The following is an 18,625-nucleotide window of genomic DNA, read 5'->3' on the forward strand; positions in this document are numbered from 1 at the left end:
TTCCCCCTGAGCACCTGAAAGAAGGCTAAATGGCAGCGATTATCACCTTCTCCATTCCTTCCCCCTTGTTGGGGCTCCTGGTGAAGGGAGGGATTGTTGCCTCCTAGTGAAGTCTAAGCTCCTGGAGAGAGACTGATGGGCTCAGTATGCATTACAAAGGTCATCACGGCTGTTTTTAAATCACCAGAGCAAAGACACTTTGTTTTTAAATTGTTTTGCTATTGTGCGTTAATCCTATGCATGTCTACTCAGAAGTAAGTCCCATTAGAGTCAATGGGGCTTACTCCCAGGAAAGTGTGGATAGGATTGGGCTGTCAGCCTATACCTAGAAACAGAAAAACAGCCTGGTAGGTAGTGTGCTGATTGGAATCTTCCTTGTGGGTGCTCACAATTTGTGCAGAATTGATTTTTATAAAAATATAGGGGAACATTAAAAAGTGGTATCACCTATCTGTATTTTGAAGTGGCACAGTCAGTTGTATTCCTCTATGACCTCATTTTGCTCCATGTGTAGACTCAGCCTATCCCGTTCTACCAGCAGAATTCCCCAGTACTAGAACTTACTTCCAGAAGCACAAGTTCAGATGAGCGAGATCAGATTTTAACGCTGCTCTGCCCTTTTTCAGCTCCAGATCCCTGCTCATCCATTAAAGGATTCAGAATCCCTGGCAAAGACAAGCACTAACCCAGGGGGCTGTTCACTCAGTTCTCTGTAATACACCCAGTGTCAGTGGTTCTTCTTGAATTAAGTCAAAAATAAATCATATTTTTACTGTTGACTTTGCAAATAAAATATGAGGGGCCATATCACAGAAAGAGCTGAGGAGTAGGAGAAAAGTAGGGAGGTACTTCCTCCCTTTCATATCCAATTGATCCCTCCTTCCTGGCCTCCTGATGTGATTATTTGTCAGCAGTCCTGCATATGTGCGGAAGTCTGGAGAGGTTAAGAGTGAACCTTTGCTTGCCTTTCATGACACCTGCATGGCATGTACTGCCAACTGTGATAAATGGAATAGAAACACAGACACTTGCACAGAAGCTGAAGACTGCAGAGACGAACACAAAAGGATGAATTCTTGATATTGTGACGAGCAAAACAAATGGGTATTGGAGCATACTGGAATGACATCTTGAAAACTGTGAAGTTCTGAAACTGCAGTGGCAATGAGCCAGCAAGAGCAACAGATGGAATATGGAACCAAACGCTCAGCAGTGGTACATTGCAAATATTGCTAGAAATAAAGGTGCGGTTAACTAGGGACCTTTACAAATGCTATTTATTTATTTTTTCTGTTATGTTACCTTGTTTTACTTGGAGACCGATCCTGCCCAAGTCTCCAGCATCAATGCAGCTGTGGCAGTAAGGCATGCGCTGCATCCTTCTGTGGAAGGGGGCAGTCACAGAGGTCTCCTCAAGGTAAGGGGACATGTGTTCCCTTACCTCAGGGTTGCATTGTGCCTGCATCGGTGTTGGAAAGTTGGATAGGATTGTTTTCTTTTTTTAGGATGGGGGGGAGGGAAGAGAACTGGAGAAATGCAAGGAAGAAAGGAGAGAGGCTTTAACTCAGAGTTTCAACCTGTGAAATCTATCCCTGGTATTTTCCAGGTATCCTCAAGTAAGGAATTCAGGGTTGCAGAGCTGAAAAAAATCTTAATCAAGAAAACAAGTGGTGAAGCCATCACAAGATAGAGTTCAAGATAGTGTTCAACTTGAAGTATTATCTCTTCTCTTCAAATGAAGGGCAAAGAAATCAAGAAAGGAGGCCTGGGGAAGCCAGCAGCTCCGGTCCCCTTGGGCTTGGGGTGAAGATTGCAGATTTGATTATCTTTTTGTATCCACGGGTGTGTGTGTGTGTGTGTCTGAGAACAGATCTCCCACAGATACCGAAGCCCCATAGTTAGGGAGTATAGTTAAGGAGGGCTTCTTTGGACTTTGATAAGCTCTGGTCTACAATTCTCATTGGTCACCAGTTATGCAATTCATTTGTTTTCACATAAATTATTATCACATGAGTTGTCACACGAGTAATATCCATGATTGTTATTGGTTTAATGCAGCCATTTTCAACCACTGTGCCATGGCACACTGGTGTGCCGTGAATAGTCTGCAGGTGTGCCGTGGGAGTTTGGGGCAGGTCATTTATTAGTAGGGCAATTGGGAGATGTGAGCCCCCCATCAGCAACCTGGTGTGCCTTGTCAATGGTCAAAAAACTGGTGGTGTGCCTTGATAATTTTAGTACCTTCTCAGTGTGCTGCGAGACAAAAAAGATAGAAAATCACTGGTCTAATGGGTATGTTTGTGGTTTCATCTCATGTGATCACATCTCACATGATTCCTTCATCAGAATCTTAACATAGTGCCATAGGATCCAGCTGTGGGGAAACAGCGACCATCTTGTTATGGTAATTTATGAATTTGGTCTCCATGTAAAGAGGCTATTTATACCCTCAGATCATGTGTACAAGATTCCCTGGTGGTTACAGTTCTGCCACGGGACATTCTTTGAAGCCCGTATTGCTCAGAATACCTATTCTATTGCATCCAAGTCAGAGAACTAGCATAATGAGATGGGATATAAAAGCCAGCATATAGCTTGCATGTTTGTAGAGCAGGCTGATTAGAACTTTTCTTACCTTTATAAGTCCTAGCCTGTGCTACAGCTAATGTAAGGCTCATCATAACCCAAAGCTGATCTGGAGATTTCAGCTAGTGTCTGACTGGTATCATTTTTAACATATCAGTGGGAAGATATTAATTTTAAAGGAATTAGTTTGAAATTTTCTCACATGCTAATGAAATGGCACAAGTCATCAGGATTGCCTTCTAAGCATTATTTGATAAAAACTGGAGCAAATTGGCAGGTTTAACTATATTCTTTATGTAGATTGCATCTACTACAGTAAGAGCCACTCTGGGGCCAATAGAGGGTAAAACAATCAATTTACTAGAAAACTGTATGAAGGTTTTTAATATAACTAGAAGACATAATTAAATTTGGGGTTAAAACTTTAAAACATTAATATTGGAGTCTGATTTTTTTTCCCTTGAGGTTGGCTTACTATAGGAAAATCATACTGGATATTTTGTTTTGTTGAAATTGGATTTTTTCCTAGTGTCATGTGACAATTTGAGGGTTTGGGGCTTTTTTGTTTGTTTGTTTGTTTGTTTTAGGGACAGGTGTTTATGTGACAGCATTCCCCACAGGATCTTGGGGGGCTGCAGTAGAAAGTGTTGCATGCTGAATGGTAAGGCTGTCCTTTTGTATGGCTTAGAAATCTCTGTTGTCCAGAATTGTACAGATAAGGCAATCACATTTGCTTCATTGTCAGGCAGTTCAGTTGAATAGAAATGCAAATGTGACATAAGGGGACTATGCTGGAGTGGGGCGGGGGATGATGACTTGTGCTTCTACTTTCTCTAAAAAGCATTCAGGTTTTTAAAAAATTCCAATAGATGCCAGGATTCTTCCCCTTCATTGTTGTCATTTTTTTTTAAATTAGGTACTGCACAGATTATAGAAAAGGTTCATTGAAAGAAAATCTCTCTCTCTCTCTCTCTCTCTCAAAATGCCTTTATTTTATGTAGTGCCAGTTCTAACTCCCTTATCAAATACTCCATGAACTGCCAGGGCTATAAGAGAAGCATCTCTTCTCTATGTTGCTTGACAGATTTTTGGTATACTGATTTGGTCTTTTCATTTGTTTGCTTTTCATTATATAGCAGACCTAATGTACAAAATTGGTATGCATTCAAAAACAGAGATAAAACTGTAGCCAGATTTTTACAGGTCAGGTCTATTAACCACAGAATAATAGCAAATCAGTGATCTAAGGGGGAGTTCTTCAGCAGGGAAGGACTAACCTAACTGAGGTCAGGAGCTAGACCTCTGCACTTCCAAGTGTGGCTGTAGCTTGATTTGCAAGCCTGTCTACAGGGAAAATAAAAGAAAGGTGTAGTATAAGCTGCTAGAGAAAGGCAGGGCAGCCTTTTCATCCTGAATCTTGGCCTTCTCAGAGCCTGAAGACTGAAAATTCTGATGTGCTTTAAGTACTTGATTCCATCTAGAAACTCTTATACAAGAGGCTAACTCAGTAAGACTGAGAATATCTTTAGAAATTATACTGAAAAAGAAGTCATCCTTTTTGTTCTGCAAAATGAATTATTGAGTAAAGACTTCATTCGCCCCCCCAAAACAAATATAAATGGTATAAAAGAAAATGGACAATAAAGCCTTTAAAAAGACAGTTTACTGTTAATGCCTCTCAAGCCAAGGGAGGGGCATGGAATTAAACAGAAGGATTCCTTCGAAGGTTGTTTAATTTTTTTGTGCTTCGCTGTATCTAGATTGTACATGCTTATTTGTCTATCAATATGATCATAAGTTTTGCTGAACTGGTAAAGTGTTGCTTAGAATGAGAGGCAGTGGCTGGTGCTTGTGTACCACATCTCAAAGCATGCCTTTGGTCTGGAACATTTAGGAAAGCTTTCCAGTCAGATGTGCTTATGCTAATGGGAATAGTTGTTTTAAGTCCAGAACCTGCACTAAAAAAATAAGCCTAATCCTATCCTTTGCGGGAACAGGATGACCAGCTGGCTGGCATGCACTGTGTTCAGTACAGGGTAGGAAGTGCATCCCAAACAAATTGAAGGGGATTTATTTCCTATCCCATGTAGGCAGCCAGATCAATAGGGCTACTTGGATCTGCACCAGTATAACTGCTGCTCAGGAGGAGGATTAGTGTCTGGTCTAAGTGCCCTACAGGAAATATAGGTGATTGACTTTTAATAATTCAGTAGCCTTAGGGCATGTTTGCAACACTCCCAGGCCAGTTCAAGGGACTGGCATGACCTAACAAGTGCTCTGCATTGCGTTCAAGTAATTATAAAGAATAGTATCAAGTACACAGTAACATAAGAAGATCCCCGCTGGATCAGGCCAAAGGCCCATCTAGTCCAGCTTTCTGTATCTCACAGTGGCTCACCAAATGCTTCAGGGAGCACACAAGACAGCAGGACACAACCTGCATCCTGGTGTCTTCCCCTGCATCTGGTATTCTGAAGTAGCCTACTTCTAAAATCAGGAGCTTGCACATACCTATCATGACTTGTAACCCGTGATGAACCTTTCCTCCAGAAATTTGTCCAATCCCTTCTTAAAGGCATCTAGGCAAGATGGCATCACCACTTCCTGTGGCAAGGAGTTCCACAGACTAATTACATGCTGGGTAAAGAAATACTTTCTTTTGTTTGCCCTAACTCTCCCAACACTCAATTTTAGCAGATATCCCCTGGTTCTGGTGTTATGTGATAGAGAAAAGAGGGAAAAGCATCTCTCTATCCATTATATCCACCTCCTGCATACGTCCTGCAATTACGTCCCTACACGGCTGCCTCTTTTCTAGACTGAAGAGCCCCAAATGCTGTAACCTTGTCCCAACCTGGTAGTCATTTTGGTTGGTCTCTTTTGCGCTTTTTCCATTTCAACTATATCCTTTTTGAGATGTGGCAACCAGAACTGGACGCAATACTTCTGGTATGGCTTTGCCATTGATTTGTACAATCGCATTATAATATTAGCATCTTATTCTCTACATTTCCCAGGGTTTAGGTAAAGGTTTTCAGGGCAGGCTCTTGTGTGATCTAGGCGTAACAACTTACCTTATTTTAGAAATTAAGCACTGGATGTGCCAGTGCAAACTTTTAGGGCAGGGGTGTCCAATCATTTTTGGCAGGATCATCTCTCTGACACTGTGTTGGGGACTGGGGGAAAAAAATCTATTCACATTTCAAATTTGAATAAATTTACATAAATGAATATATTAGAGATGGAACTTATATGAATGAATGAAGGTCTTGCAATAGCTCAAGGCCTATGAAAGGCCTTGCACAAAGCAAGGCTGGCCTTTCCTTCACTGTTGCTGCTGCATCACAGATGTGAAACAGCAAGCAGTGAAGGGAGCCCTTGTTCCACAGCTCATGCGAGTGGTTGAACAGTCGCCCTCACAGGGAGAGCAGCTGCATCAGGCCAGTGCAGACTCCAGCAAGTCTCCAGAGGACCAGAGGCTCATTGGAGGCTGGGGGCTCCCTGTGGGTCAGATTGGGAGTCCCCAAGGGCTGTGAATGGCCCCTGGGCTGGAGTTTGGCCACCCCTGTTTTAGGGTGTCAAGTTGTAAAAGGTGATTTGTGTATTTTGTGTTTTAGCTTCTCCATCTTTCAGCAAGGGTTCCACAGGTGAGAAAACTTATGATTCTGACAGCACAAGCCTATGCATGCCTAATCAGAATTCCTATTGAGTTCAGTGGAACTTACTCCTAGGTAAGGGTGTATAGGGTTGCAGTCTGAGAAACTGATTCAGACTTTGGCTAAGAGTAGATTTTGTAACCAAGTTACCTCCTTCCTATTACATAAGAACAGCCCCACTGGATCACGCCATAGGCCCATCTAGTCTAGCTTCCTGTATCTCACAGCGGCCCTACCAAATGCCCCAGGGAGCACACCTGATAACAAGAGACCTACATCCTGGTGCCCTCCCTTGCATCTGACATAGCCCATTTCTAAAATCGGAAGGTTACACATACACATCATGGCTTGTAACCCATAATGGATTTTTCCTCCAGAAACTTGTCCAATTCCCTTTTAAAGGCATCCAGGCCAGATGTCGTCACCACATGCTGTGGTAAGGAGTTCCACAGACCAACCACATGCTGAGCAAAGCAATATTTTCTTTTGTCTGTCCTAACTCTCCCAACACTCAATTTTAGTGAATGTCCCCTGGTTCTGGTGTTATGTGAGAGCGTAAAGAGCATCTCTCTATCCACTTTCCCATGCATAATTTTGTATGTCTCAATCATGTCCCCCCTCAGGCGTCTCTTTCTTAGGCTGAAGAGGCCCAAACGCTGTAGCCTTTCCTCATAAGGAAGGTGCCCCAGCCCAGCAATAATCTTAGTTGCCCTCTTTTGCACCTTTTCCATTTCCAAATAAAGTTATTATTATTAAAGTTATTATTTCCACTATATCTTTTTTGAGATGCAGCGACCAGAACTGGACACAATACTCCAGGTGTGGCCTTACCATAGCTTTGTACAACGGCATTATAATATTAGCCGTTTTGTTCTCAATACCTTTCCTAATGACCCCAAGCATATAATTGGCCTTCTTCACTGCCGCCGCACATTGGGTCGACACTTTCATCGATTTGTCCACCACCACCCCAAGATCTCTCTCCTGGTCTGTCACAGACAGCTCAGAACCCATTAGCCTATAATTACTATATTACTGCCAGTGAACCAGATTTTTGAGGTGCTGAGTCACTCTACTGTCAGTGAGGTGTAAGTAGCCTGAGGAAGATTCCAGCATTTCACAATAAAGCTGACATTATTTGGAGTCACAGAAGGTGCAGTGTTTCTGCCTTTGACTGGCATGTCTAGAAAATTGAAGGGCGGCATGAAATATTTCTTTATTACTTGCATAATATTCTGTATGCCTTCCATCTGGAATATACCCTCAAGTGTTCCCCCCGTTATGAACGAATCATGCGCCTGAATCTTTCTCTGGAAAATGCATACTTGAAGCCAATGAAGCTATGGAAGGCATGGGCAATCATTTTCAGAGTTATTTGAAAATGTTGACTTTTTGTTGAAATAAATTCATCTGGTTGTTCTTTGTGTGGGTGAAAAAAAAACCAGAAATACTGTACTGCTTAAGGATTTTAAAGCAGCCTCAGAATATTCTGCACATTCTACTTATGTATGTGTTTAATTGTTTGTGTGCATGCTTTACAGTGTACTGTCTTTAAAAAAAGGCCAATAATTGCTAACCTACAGCAACAGCCTATGCATGTCTACTCTGAAGTTAGTCCTATTGTGCTCAGTGAAGCTTACTTCTAGGAAAGTATAGAAATGCAGCCTTAGAACTACATAAGGGCCATTCCTACTGATGGGCAGCCCAATCCTAAGCTGCCCATGGTGCCGAAACGGCTGCCGCAGCATCCTATGTGCAACAGGGCAGCCACAGGCACTTCCTCGGGGGAAAGGGTCTTTCATCCCCTTTCCCCAGATAAGGGAAGTAGCCCCGCAATGGGGCTATTCAATTCTGCGGCAGCCCTTCAGCTGCTGTAGAATCAAGAGCTTCTATGTAGGACCGCACAGCCGGACCCAGAGCTCAGGATCTGGTGAAGAGGAGCTGCACCTGTCCCACCTCCTTCCCACCCCACTCCCTCCTCCCTGCCTGGCACGCCTCTTCCCTGCCTTTCCCCCACCTCTCCCTGCTCCAGAACACTTCCTCCCACACACCCTCACCTACCTCTCAGCCACTAAGAAATCACGGAAAACCAGTTCCGTTTGCAAAAGAAAAAGAAGCAAAACTATTCAGAAAACCATGTTTTCCAGAAACAAAAGATGCTTTCCAGAAACCCAGTTCTGCTTATGTTTAATGATAGAAACTGGATACTTTTCAAATTAGTAGGCAAATGAATTGTTGGGTAAGAATTAGTATAGCATTTATATACTATAGACCTAAATCTATTGATTGGCATTGAATAATTGAATAGGGCTAATGGACTGATCAATAGAAAGGAGCTGCTTGGTGGGACAAGAACTCAGGCAATAATGGAAAGGTCTAGCCACAAAAAGATTGCATTAAGATTATATTGTCTAATTTAATCATCTTTGCTAATACAGTTTTTGAAAATGTAAACATTTTCATTATATTAACCACAAGTAAGTATAGATATTTTGTGCCAGTAGCATTGTACATGTCACCTTTCCTCAAGACACATGGAAAATTATTATCCTTATTACTATTACTCACAAAGCAGTTTACATAGTAAATGGTTCCTTATCCCAGAGAGCTCACAATCTAAAAAAGAGACACCAGCAAACAGCCAGTGAGTTGCTCTCCCCCTGCAAAATGTAAGCCCAGTTAGCAGGATATCCTGGTCAAGAATAAATTTTATTACTTTGAAGGATCCGAAATAGTTTATGGTAAGGTGATGTGGAAAGGAAAACCCTTTTTGAATATGGTCCTTTTATTTTATTGAAGCTTTTTGACATATAGAATTCAATTTCTCACCTGCCCTCCTACCACCCAACCCTGATAACAACTCACATATCACTGTGATGAAGAAGAGAGAGAAAGAGAAAGAAGATAAAAAGGAGAGAGGGAATGAGAGAAGGGTTGGGATTCTATAGAGCAGGGGTGTCCAAAGTTTTTGGCAGGAGGGCCACATCATCTCTCTGACACTGTGTTGGGGGCCGGGGGGAAAAGAATTAATTTACATTTAAAATTGAATAAATTTACATAAGTTTACATAAATGAGTATACTAAAGATGAACTTACATGAATGAATGAAGGTCTTGCAATAGCTCAAGGCCTATAAAAGGCCTGGCACAAAGCAAGGCCGGCCTTTCCTTCACTGCCACTGCTGCATCACAGACATGAAACAGCAAGCAGTGGAGGGAGCCCTCATCCCACAGCTCATGCAAGAGGTCAAACAGTCACCCTCACGCTGAAAGCAGTTGCTTCGGGCCAGTGTGGGCTCCAACAGATCGCTGGAGGGCCAGAGGCTCATTGGGGAGTGGGGGCTCCCTGAGTTGGGAATCCTCGAGGGCCGCAAGTGGCCCCAGGGCCGGGGTTTGGGCACCCCCGCTATAGAGAAAAACAAAGTGTCATTAAATATGGTTCTTCAATTTCTTAAATAACGCCCTCTTTCCAGATCCTGTTGGGTTATAACTCCTTTCTGAAAAAAGACATGAGATTAAAACTCTAACAAGGTAAACTTTCAGATTCAGAATTTTTCTAGGGTTAGGTGTCCTTGTTCAAAATATGAAATTCTTCAAGTTGCTAGCCAGTGTCAACACCCAGTTTTGGGGGCCCTTGGAGAAAGCCCGCTGCTGCCCCCCCCAATAATGCTTTAGTGTGCACATGCTTGCACACTACCTCTCAGAAATGGTTTGTATACTCTTTTCTCAATGCCTCTGTGGTGCTGAGAGAGCAACAAACAAACCGACCCCCTTTTAACTTTCCCAATCTGGGATGGTGATCAGGGGGCAGTTTTTGACACTCCTTTCTCAGCACCACAGGAGCGCTAAGGCAGGAGTGGTCAGAGATATCTTCCCTTTACCCTCTCCTGTGGCTTCTGGGACACTGAGAAAGGAGTGGGCAGACTGAGAACTAACAACATAGCGAGTAAGTTGGTTGTCACCTATCACCTCTCATTCTCAATGAATGGGCCTTTCTCAGAAGCCCTCGCTACATAGCCATAGCACTTTCCATGCCCTACATCTTCGCCATGGTAGTCTTTGCCAATTCCCAGCCTGTCCAAGTCATAGGCCGTAATGCTGACCATTATTTGACCCAGTAGCAGGACAGCAGAATCAGCTCTGCTAGCAGGACTAGCAGGATCAGCACGGGTGACACAGCTCAGAATATCAAACATAATGCAAATCTCACGCTCACACTCTTCCTTGATGATACCAGTTGGTATCTCTTCCTTCCCTCCAGTTCTGCTTTAGAAGTCAGTGTCCTTCTTATATTCTTATAAAGAGTCAAATTTCTGGTAGACAGATCTATCAATAGCGATTGACTTAAATGGAAAATCCAGAGGCGCTATACTTTAGTACCAGATATTGGGGACATGCAACAGGAAGGACTTTTGACTTTGCAATCATTGTTTAAGATTTTCAGAGGCACCTGATTGGAAACAAGAAGCTGTTGGGTGGTTCTTTGGTCTTACCCAGAAGGACTCATCTTTCCTTAAAACGCTAAATTAGATGTAGGGAAGCTGCCCATTTGTTTAACACAGTCATCGTAAGGCATAAAGAGCTCTAGGACTTCACAAACACAGGACCAATCCAGACCCTGATGAGCATGTGTAGGCAGTCTTAAACTGGGAAGATGTTGTACAAGTTTTAAAATAAAATGATCACTGTGAGTTTTGCATTTAGCTGTTATGGCTTTGATTGTTGAAATCACATAATGTGCATCTTAGTTTGCAGGATGTGTAGTGAACCTGTTTGCAATGCACATGCAGGTCTAATGCATACACCTGATTTTCCCATTTTTAAGGCAGAAAAATAATGGAAATCAGGCAAATCATACATATTCTATGAGAAATTTCATTATCCTTGCATGTCCCTAAAGGGAAATCATACAGATTTCATGTAGAATCATGCATGTATCATCCAGATCACAAATGGTGATTGTGACGTATCCCAAGATTCAGGTTTTGGCCCCACTATGTGTAGGATACTAGTGCAACTGTCAGTACCTGAGCCAGCCCAGTCACAACAGTGGGACTTCCGTGTTCATTATAGCACAGCCAGTCAAAAACCTTGCACTGCAGCCCCCTCTAAACAGTGATATAATAATGCCCAGTCTTGCATTACAGAATATCAGAATGTATTAGTTACTAAAAAAAAAAAAGGAAAAAAAAAAAGAAATTTAACAGAGAACAAAATTAAAATCCTAATATTTAACATGTCAAGCTGGGTGAATGAATATGTATCAGTATTGCCTTTATGCAGCAGAGGTGATTTAAATTTAAAACGGATAGAGGAGTAAGACTCCTTCTTTTAGTGCGTGGACGATCAGCTACCTAAGGCTGTACCATTCAGCAATTCAGCACACTCTGACTGCTTGTTAATCAGGAGATGTGAAAAGAACAAAGAAATAAGATGTGTTACAAAAATGCTTTTAGGATTATATCCTACCCTGGAATCTCAACTCGATGAAATACTGTGATTGAATGACATAGAGCTCAATATTCAAAACAAGGAGTGGCAGATGGGTGAAATTTGTTCCAGTTTGATCCAGGTGACTATGGTTTGTTGGGAAATGAGGATAATATGTTGTATGCAGTCAAAAACCATGTTCTGTAAATCTTTTCAGTTGCCCATTCCCTGGGTGTCGCAACAGATTAAGTCACTATGTGATGATATGACACCGCCATCACTCGTCTTCCTGGGATATTGCTTGAGGCAACAACAAACCTGTGTCTTTGGCACACGTGAAGAAATTTAGCGCTTCAGGGGTTAAATTACACAGGCTCCCCCGTGGATCAGCTTATGCTTGGACAGTAATAATAGCAATAACATTAATAATAAAAATGCCAGAGAAAAGTGAACAGGGGGGTGGGAGCAAAAGGAGAAAAGGATGGGCAAAGGTATTCAGGGGAAAAAAACCTAGCAGGCAACAAATGATGGGTTTGTATGGCAGGTGTACCAGCTCAAAGTCCGATTTCATAGGGCTGCTGCAAAATGCAAACATACAAATGCACATTACAATGGCTTTGGAAATGGTTAGTGTCTCTGAGTATTTTGTGTGTGTGTGCTGTCGCTTCAGGCCATGATATCCTAGGGCAGTGTAACAAGCAATTCGTGTCAGCTCACGGTAAAGATTATTGGTGTTTTCACTGGGGAAATATTTGCACTCCATCTTCTTTTCTATTTTTAGTGCCTTGAGCTTCCAGTTAGGTAGGAAGCTGTAGAGAGAAGGGGAAAAAAGAGCCATCTGATCTTACCCCACAGTTAGAGTTACCATTCTCATCCCATTTCAGATGACAGTTGGTGCCTGCTTGTTTTCTGCAGAACTGAAAGGAAGGTGTGGTAGTTTTAAACAATTTTAGTTCAGGTGAAGAGGACGGTGTACACAATCGCTTTCTTAAACACAATGCGTTTGAAGAATAAAAAAAAATGTAATGTGGTGACTCTTTCTAAGAAGCACCACAGTCCCAATAAGGAGTAGCAATTTATTATGCCGGAAAGAAAGCAATATGTATTTGTCCCCTTCAGAATTGTTGTTTATCATAATAATCTTTCTAGTGAAAAGCCTAATTTGCTCTTTCTATACGAATATTTTAAGTGTGATTATCATAATATCACAGCTGCTGAGATTGGCCAAAATGCAACACTGACCTTGAGTGTACTTCTCCGTTTAGCGTGTGGTGCTTTAACATTCAGGAAACAACATACCTCAACCTATTTATTAACGTATAATCTGCAAAATGTTAACTCTTGCTCTGTGATACATACCACACAGATTCTTGAAATCTTTCACTATGCTGTGTAACAGCATGTGGTATTTTACTAGTGTAAATATGTATAAGATTTTTCAGGATTTCTACTGGGAATGCTCCCGCACTAAAGTAGGCTTTCCCCATGACACTGCACTAGTTTACAATTTAATTTTTACTGACATTCCACGAGTCATATTATTAGCCTCGCAAAATGAAAGTGAAATAATCCAGTATTAATTAAGCAGAGTGACTGAATTCCCTCAGTCATCTCCTTGGCTTTCTGAAACAGTAACACAGTGTGCTTTTCTAAGGAAAATAGTTTGGTTTTGTACTAGGGGAGATGTGGGGGAGAGTAGTTATGCATCAGTTCAATCAAGAACAATAATTTTCCCACACATTGCATGCAGAATAATTCATTTTAAGGACAACAGAGCAAACTTCACTTATAGTCAGGGCAGGTTTTTTCTACACAAATCACTCATTTGAATACCAGTGGCTAACTCTAAAGAATGACTGAAATAGAATACCTGTTGTGTTATTTTAATATATTGTACCGCACCAATATGGTAACATTTCTGTGACTTATTAAAAAGAAATGTTGTGTTCTTCCATTTAGAAGTAAACAAACTCTCTCTATACCTGTGTGTGTGGGCGCACCTTATATTTTTGTGCCTTATATTTGTGCCTTATATTTGAAAGCATATTCTAATGTTGTGGGTTGTTGTCTAAAATCTAGGCAAGATGGTCATTACTTCTGCTAAATATAAATGAAAGTGGCAGATGGTTACAAAGTAGTAATCTACAACCATTTTCCCAAGTGTATATAAGCGTGCAAAGGAATTCAGAGAGAGAGCATTTGTCACCAGCTTTTTATAAAAAAAAAAATGTACAGTATATTGCATAAAGAGATATGTTATACTTCCAAATAAAAATAGCAAAGACAACTTATAAAATTCTAGCACAGTGTTAACACCTTAGTCCTACTTACTTTAAAATATCTTAAATCTGTGGGATTTGCTTTGAAATGATTGTGTGGAGCGTGTGAAACAAAGAGGCTGCAGCGCCAGGACTTTTCATTCCCAGTCCTGTTTTTTGGAAGCATTATTTAAAACGTGGTGTTCTCTGATATTTTTTCCTGTCAAGTTACCTTACAAAATACTAGATATAGCAATTGAGTTACTTTGATTCTTTCATAATTAGTTTCAGGCAACCAGGGTGATGTACAACATTGACTTGAAACTTAATTGAAGAAATGACAGGATTGTTTTGTATGGAAGGAGCAAATAAGTGGACATATAACATCTCCAAATAAAATTTATCTCATAGCAAACACAGATTCTTCTCCCCCCCACCCCCACCTCCAGATTTGTTGTCTCCAGTGCTCTTTTAAGTAAATATGTTGGCACAATTAATTGTACTTCTTCTGCAAAGTGCTACTGAATCTTTACTTCAGTAGCCTTCAGGTAACTGTGGGTTAGGAGTCTGGCAATCTGGTGTCTGTTGCACTTCAGTGTGAAGGCACTTAAAGACATACTGTATTCTACATGGAGATAATTATACACACAGAGGGGATGTGAAGCTGTAGACCAGCCATTTTCAACCACTGTGCCATGGCACACTGGTGTGCAGCAGGTGATCCACAGGTGTGCCACAGGAATTTGGGGGAAGATTATTTATTAAAAGGGTCAATGGGGAAGTGAGCCCCCAGTTGGCAGCATGGTGTGCCTTGTCAATTGTCAAAAACCTGATGGTGTGCCTTGACATTTTAGTGCTTTGTCAGTATGCCATGAGATGAAAAAGGTTGAAAATGGCCGATGTAGACACTGCTCAGTAGTGCTCATCGACTGGTGTAGATACTCATGACAGCTCCTCTCGCACTCCTAACTTCCATTGCCTTTTGCAGACTCCTTGAGGTAAGATTTTGCACTGGAGCTTTTGATTGTGGGGACAGCACGAGCGACATATATCTTTTATGATCTGGAGATTGAGTTATAAAAGTTATTTGCTTTTAGCTACTATTTCTACTGGACTATATTTGCGCAAAACTTTTCAGAGTATCTTTAATGGGAAACAAGCATTTTTTTTCAGAAAACAAATCAATAATACCATCTGCTCGCTTCTTTTTTTCTCTTACACAATTTTGTTTTGTTTTACAAAAAAAACCTGAATAGTGGTTGGCAAACCCAAGTTCAAGAATGCAGTTGAAAATCCAGGCCCAGGTCTAGTGGAGGTGACATTTTCAGTCCCAGGGGAGAAGGCCAACCGCCTTTCATTAATGCATAAATTGCAATGCTATGGTTGGTCTTCTAAGCAGCAGTACCATCGGCGAAGACAGATGCTTGGAAGGCGTCTGGTGGAAAGATAGCAATAGTTAATTTGATGATGGGGGAGCAGTAGGATGACATGGGCAAGCAAAGGAATAGTGGAAACTATGTAGATGTGGAAAGGAGCATGGAGCACATGAGAAGAGAGTAGTTTAAAGAATTTTCTGCAGCAAACTATAATGATCCTGAGAAAATATGAGGTAAATGTTGTATTTCTAGTAACATTTCAATGAACATAATACTATATCCCAGTAAGGACCAATTGCTTATAAACTTAGTTTGGGTCCCTTTTTGGGAGAAGGGCGGGATAAAAATAAAGTTTTATTATTATTATTATTATTATTATTATTATTATTAGTTATACAGGTGCAGGGTTGTGAAGCTCAAACACAGGTGATGTTCAGGAAGAATGTTAAAAACAAGAATATGCTTTAAGGCAGTAGTTACTATAATGAGACTTACTTCTGAGGAGACATGCACAGGATTGGGCTTTTAGTATATTGTCTGTAGGAATGTGCTTCTGTATGTTTGTGAACACGGACTCTGGACAGACGTAAGTGATATGGAGATCTGAGTAAATATGCATAATCAGAATTTTCTTAAAATGTTTTTGTGAAGGTGTGCTGAGCCCTAAAATAAACATACACCTTTTATTTCTTGCTTATTTGATGAATCTGTTAAACAGTTAGATGAGATGCATCTCAGAGTGCTTTTAATTCACTGCTCAAAACCAAATTTACATCTTAATTAGAGTCCACATTTAGCACTATAGGCAGCATAATGCTACTGGTAATTAAGCTTTTACTACCTGCTTTTCTACAGTGGTGAGAGCTTGTTGTGTGGATTCTTGATCCGTCAGCATGCATGCATTTTTGCTGCACAGAAGGAGACACACAACTGTACTTGGAAAAAATCTATTACACACCTGAAGTTGCACCGAAAAACAAAGACAGGCATAGGTGTCAATTGGACTTACATGTATTTGTCTCCTCTTATGTCATCTTACTTTAATAAAAGCCATCAAGCAGAGGGAGAGAGAGCTATTTTATTTCCATTTGTGAATGGTGTTAATGCATTCTGGGGGTGTGCACTGATTTGTTTGGGTATAAAAGATTGTGCCATTTGTACTATGGAGTGTTTCAGTCAGGGAAAAATAAAAGCACCTTGTACAAGAATTACAACTAAACTAGTTTTTGTTTTTTTAAAGTGTGTTTCCTTTTTTAATGTCACTGTTAATTTCTCACCATATATGGCAGGTATTTACTTTTGGTAGGTAAAAAGTAAACACATTTTGTTCTGAGTGCAGATAGTATGGCATGTAGATACTTAAAGTTATCAAAGAACATTTTAAAAACAAGTGGTATCTCAGTTTATTTTTGATGAGTTTTTTTTAAGTGAGTGGCTTTGCTATTAAACATTGCGTGGCATTTTGTCCCCATTATTTGCATGAAATTGGCTTGTTCAGTGAGGGAGGTCAGCAGCTTTGACATGTAGTAGCTAGGAATGGGGCATTAGAGGGGTAGATAATTTTGTATTTCTAGGCATGCATGCTAATAATGGAATACATTTGCATCCATGCTGACAAGATCCTTCAGGTTTTTGTACATAGGTGCATGTCTGTGTATATGAAGCTATGTATATGAACTGCATATGAAGCTGAGGCACCAATTAAACTAGAACATCAAGATTTAAACCTGCTAATAGCCCTATCTCACGCATGTTTACTCAGAAGAAGGGATTCTGACTTCCTGGGGACTCATGCCAAAGTAATTGTACATAACATTTCAACCTTCACATTGCTGAAGAGTTTAATCTCCCAAATTTGCTCAGACTATCTCACTACAATACTTGATATTAAGTTTATTTGGGATTTACATAAAACTTAATACCAAAGATATTGATCAGTAAGGTGTATTTTTTATTCTTTCATGACTATAACAAGGGAAATACAGTCATCTTAACATGCATTTATATATAACAGATACATATATAGCCGTAATTACATGCTCTTGCTTCTGCACAAATACTGTTAAATTAGACATAAATTTCTTTTTTCAATTCCATGTCACACTTTTACAGAAAAAAACTGCTTGCTAGTCTTGTTTATTTACACAAATTAACACTGATAATACGACTCTGGCTGCCGTATACACACTTACATGAGAGTAAGTCACACTGAACTCAGAGGGGCTTACATCTGAGTAGTCATGCATATGATTTTGCTTTAGTCTTTAAAATGTAAAATGCAGGAGAAAAGATGAACAATCCAATCTCTGTTTACTCAGAAGAATGTCCTGCAGATTTAAGTGGGACTTATTTCTAAGTGAGCAAGTTTGGAATGTCATCCTATATCCAGCACCTTGATGTGTAAATTCAGAAGTGCCACTGAGTTAAATGGAACTTTATATTTAGGTATGCAATCAGTTGATTCAACGCATGTTTCCTCAGAAATATGTCCTATGACTAGGGTTACCAGATACAAAGGGGGCAGAATGCCTCTAACCATGGTAGAGAAGAGGGAATCTTGGCAGGTGCCAACATGGAAGGTTTTGAAAAGCTGCACCTGCTCAAATTCCCTCTTCTCTACTGTGGTTAAAAGTAGAGGCACTCTATCACCCTTTGTATCTGGCAACCCTATCAATAGGGGTTTACCTCTGAGTTAAGACTGCAACCTTATATGCACCCATTTGGAAGTAAGCCCACTCCCTTCCCTTAGAGCAACTTCTGAGTAAACATGCCCAGGATGGAATTGGAAGCATCTGTTAACAACTGCACTAAACAAGAAGAGGGAAGGGGAGGGAAGCACAAGAGCCAACAACAGAATGGAACAGAGAACAACAGCACAAACCTTATATATATATATATATATTTATAGCTATACCTTATGATGAAATCTTCCCCAACATAACTGAAGTTGCCTTCCTTTCCTGCAAACTGCACTGTTTTTTGGAAGCAGACAGCTCTGTCCCCTAAAGAGTTAAGCGAGCCAGCTAAGAGTTAAGAGCGGGGCTTTGAAGCTCCCCCTTTGAAAGCGCAGCATCTTTTAGATCTGTACAGGACTCCCTTTTGGTCCCTTTTCCGTGCCCAGCGCTTGCTCTCGCTCTCTCTACCTGCCCAGCTCCTGCTCAATCTCTGCTGCCTCTGTCCTCTCCGCCTCCCATTGGCTGCCTCGCTACCAATCCGCTCGCTGCTTGGACCAGTGGGACTGCATATGTAAAGCCCTACTTCATATTTATAAGCTCCAATCGGGGCTTTAAGTCCTTGATTAGGAGAGTGTGAGATCTTTG

At 40.9% G+C, this 18,625-nt stretch overlaps 1 protein-coding gene across 3 annotated transcripts in view; it reads left to right on the top strand.

The window, feature by feature from the left end:
• The window catches only part of ESRRG (estrogen related receptor gamma), a 509,743-nt gene that overhangs the window by 266,754 nt on the left and 224,364 nt on the right, over window positions 1-18,625 (top strand). The gene's annotated exons all lie outside the window — the stretch shown is intronic.

Source organism: Tiliqua scincoides, chromosome 1, assembly GCF_035046505.1.
Source record: "Tiliqua scincoides isolate rTilSci1 chromosome 1, rTilSci1.hap2, whole genome shotgun sequence".
In the NCBI taxonomy this organism is placed as follows: domain Eukaryota; kingdom Metazoa; phylum Chordata; class Lepidosauria; order Squamata; family Scincidae; genus Tiliqua; species Tiliqua scincoides.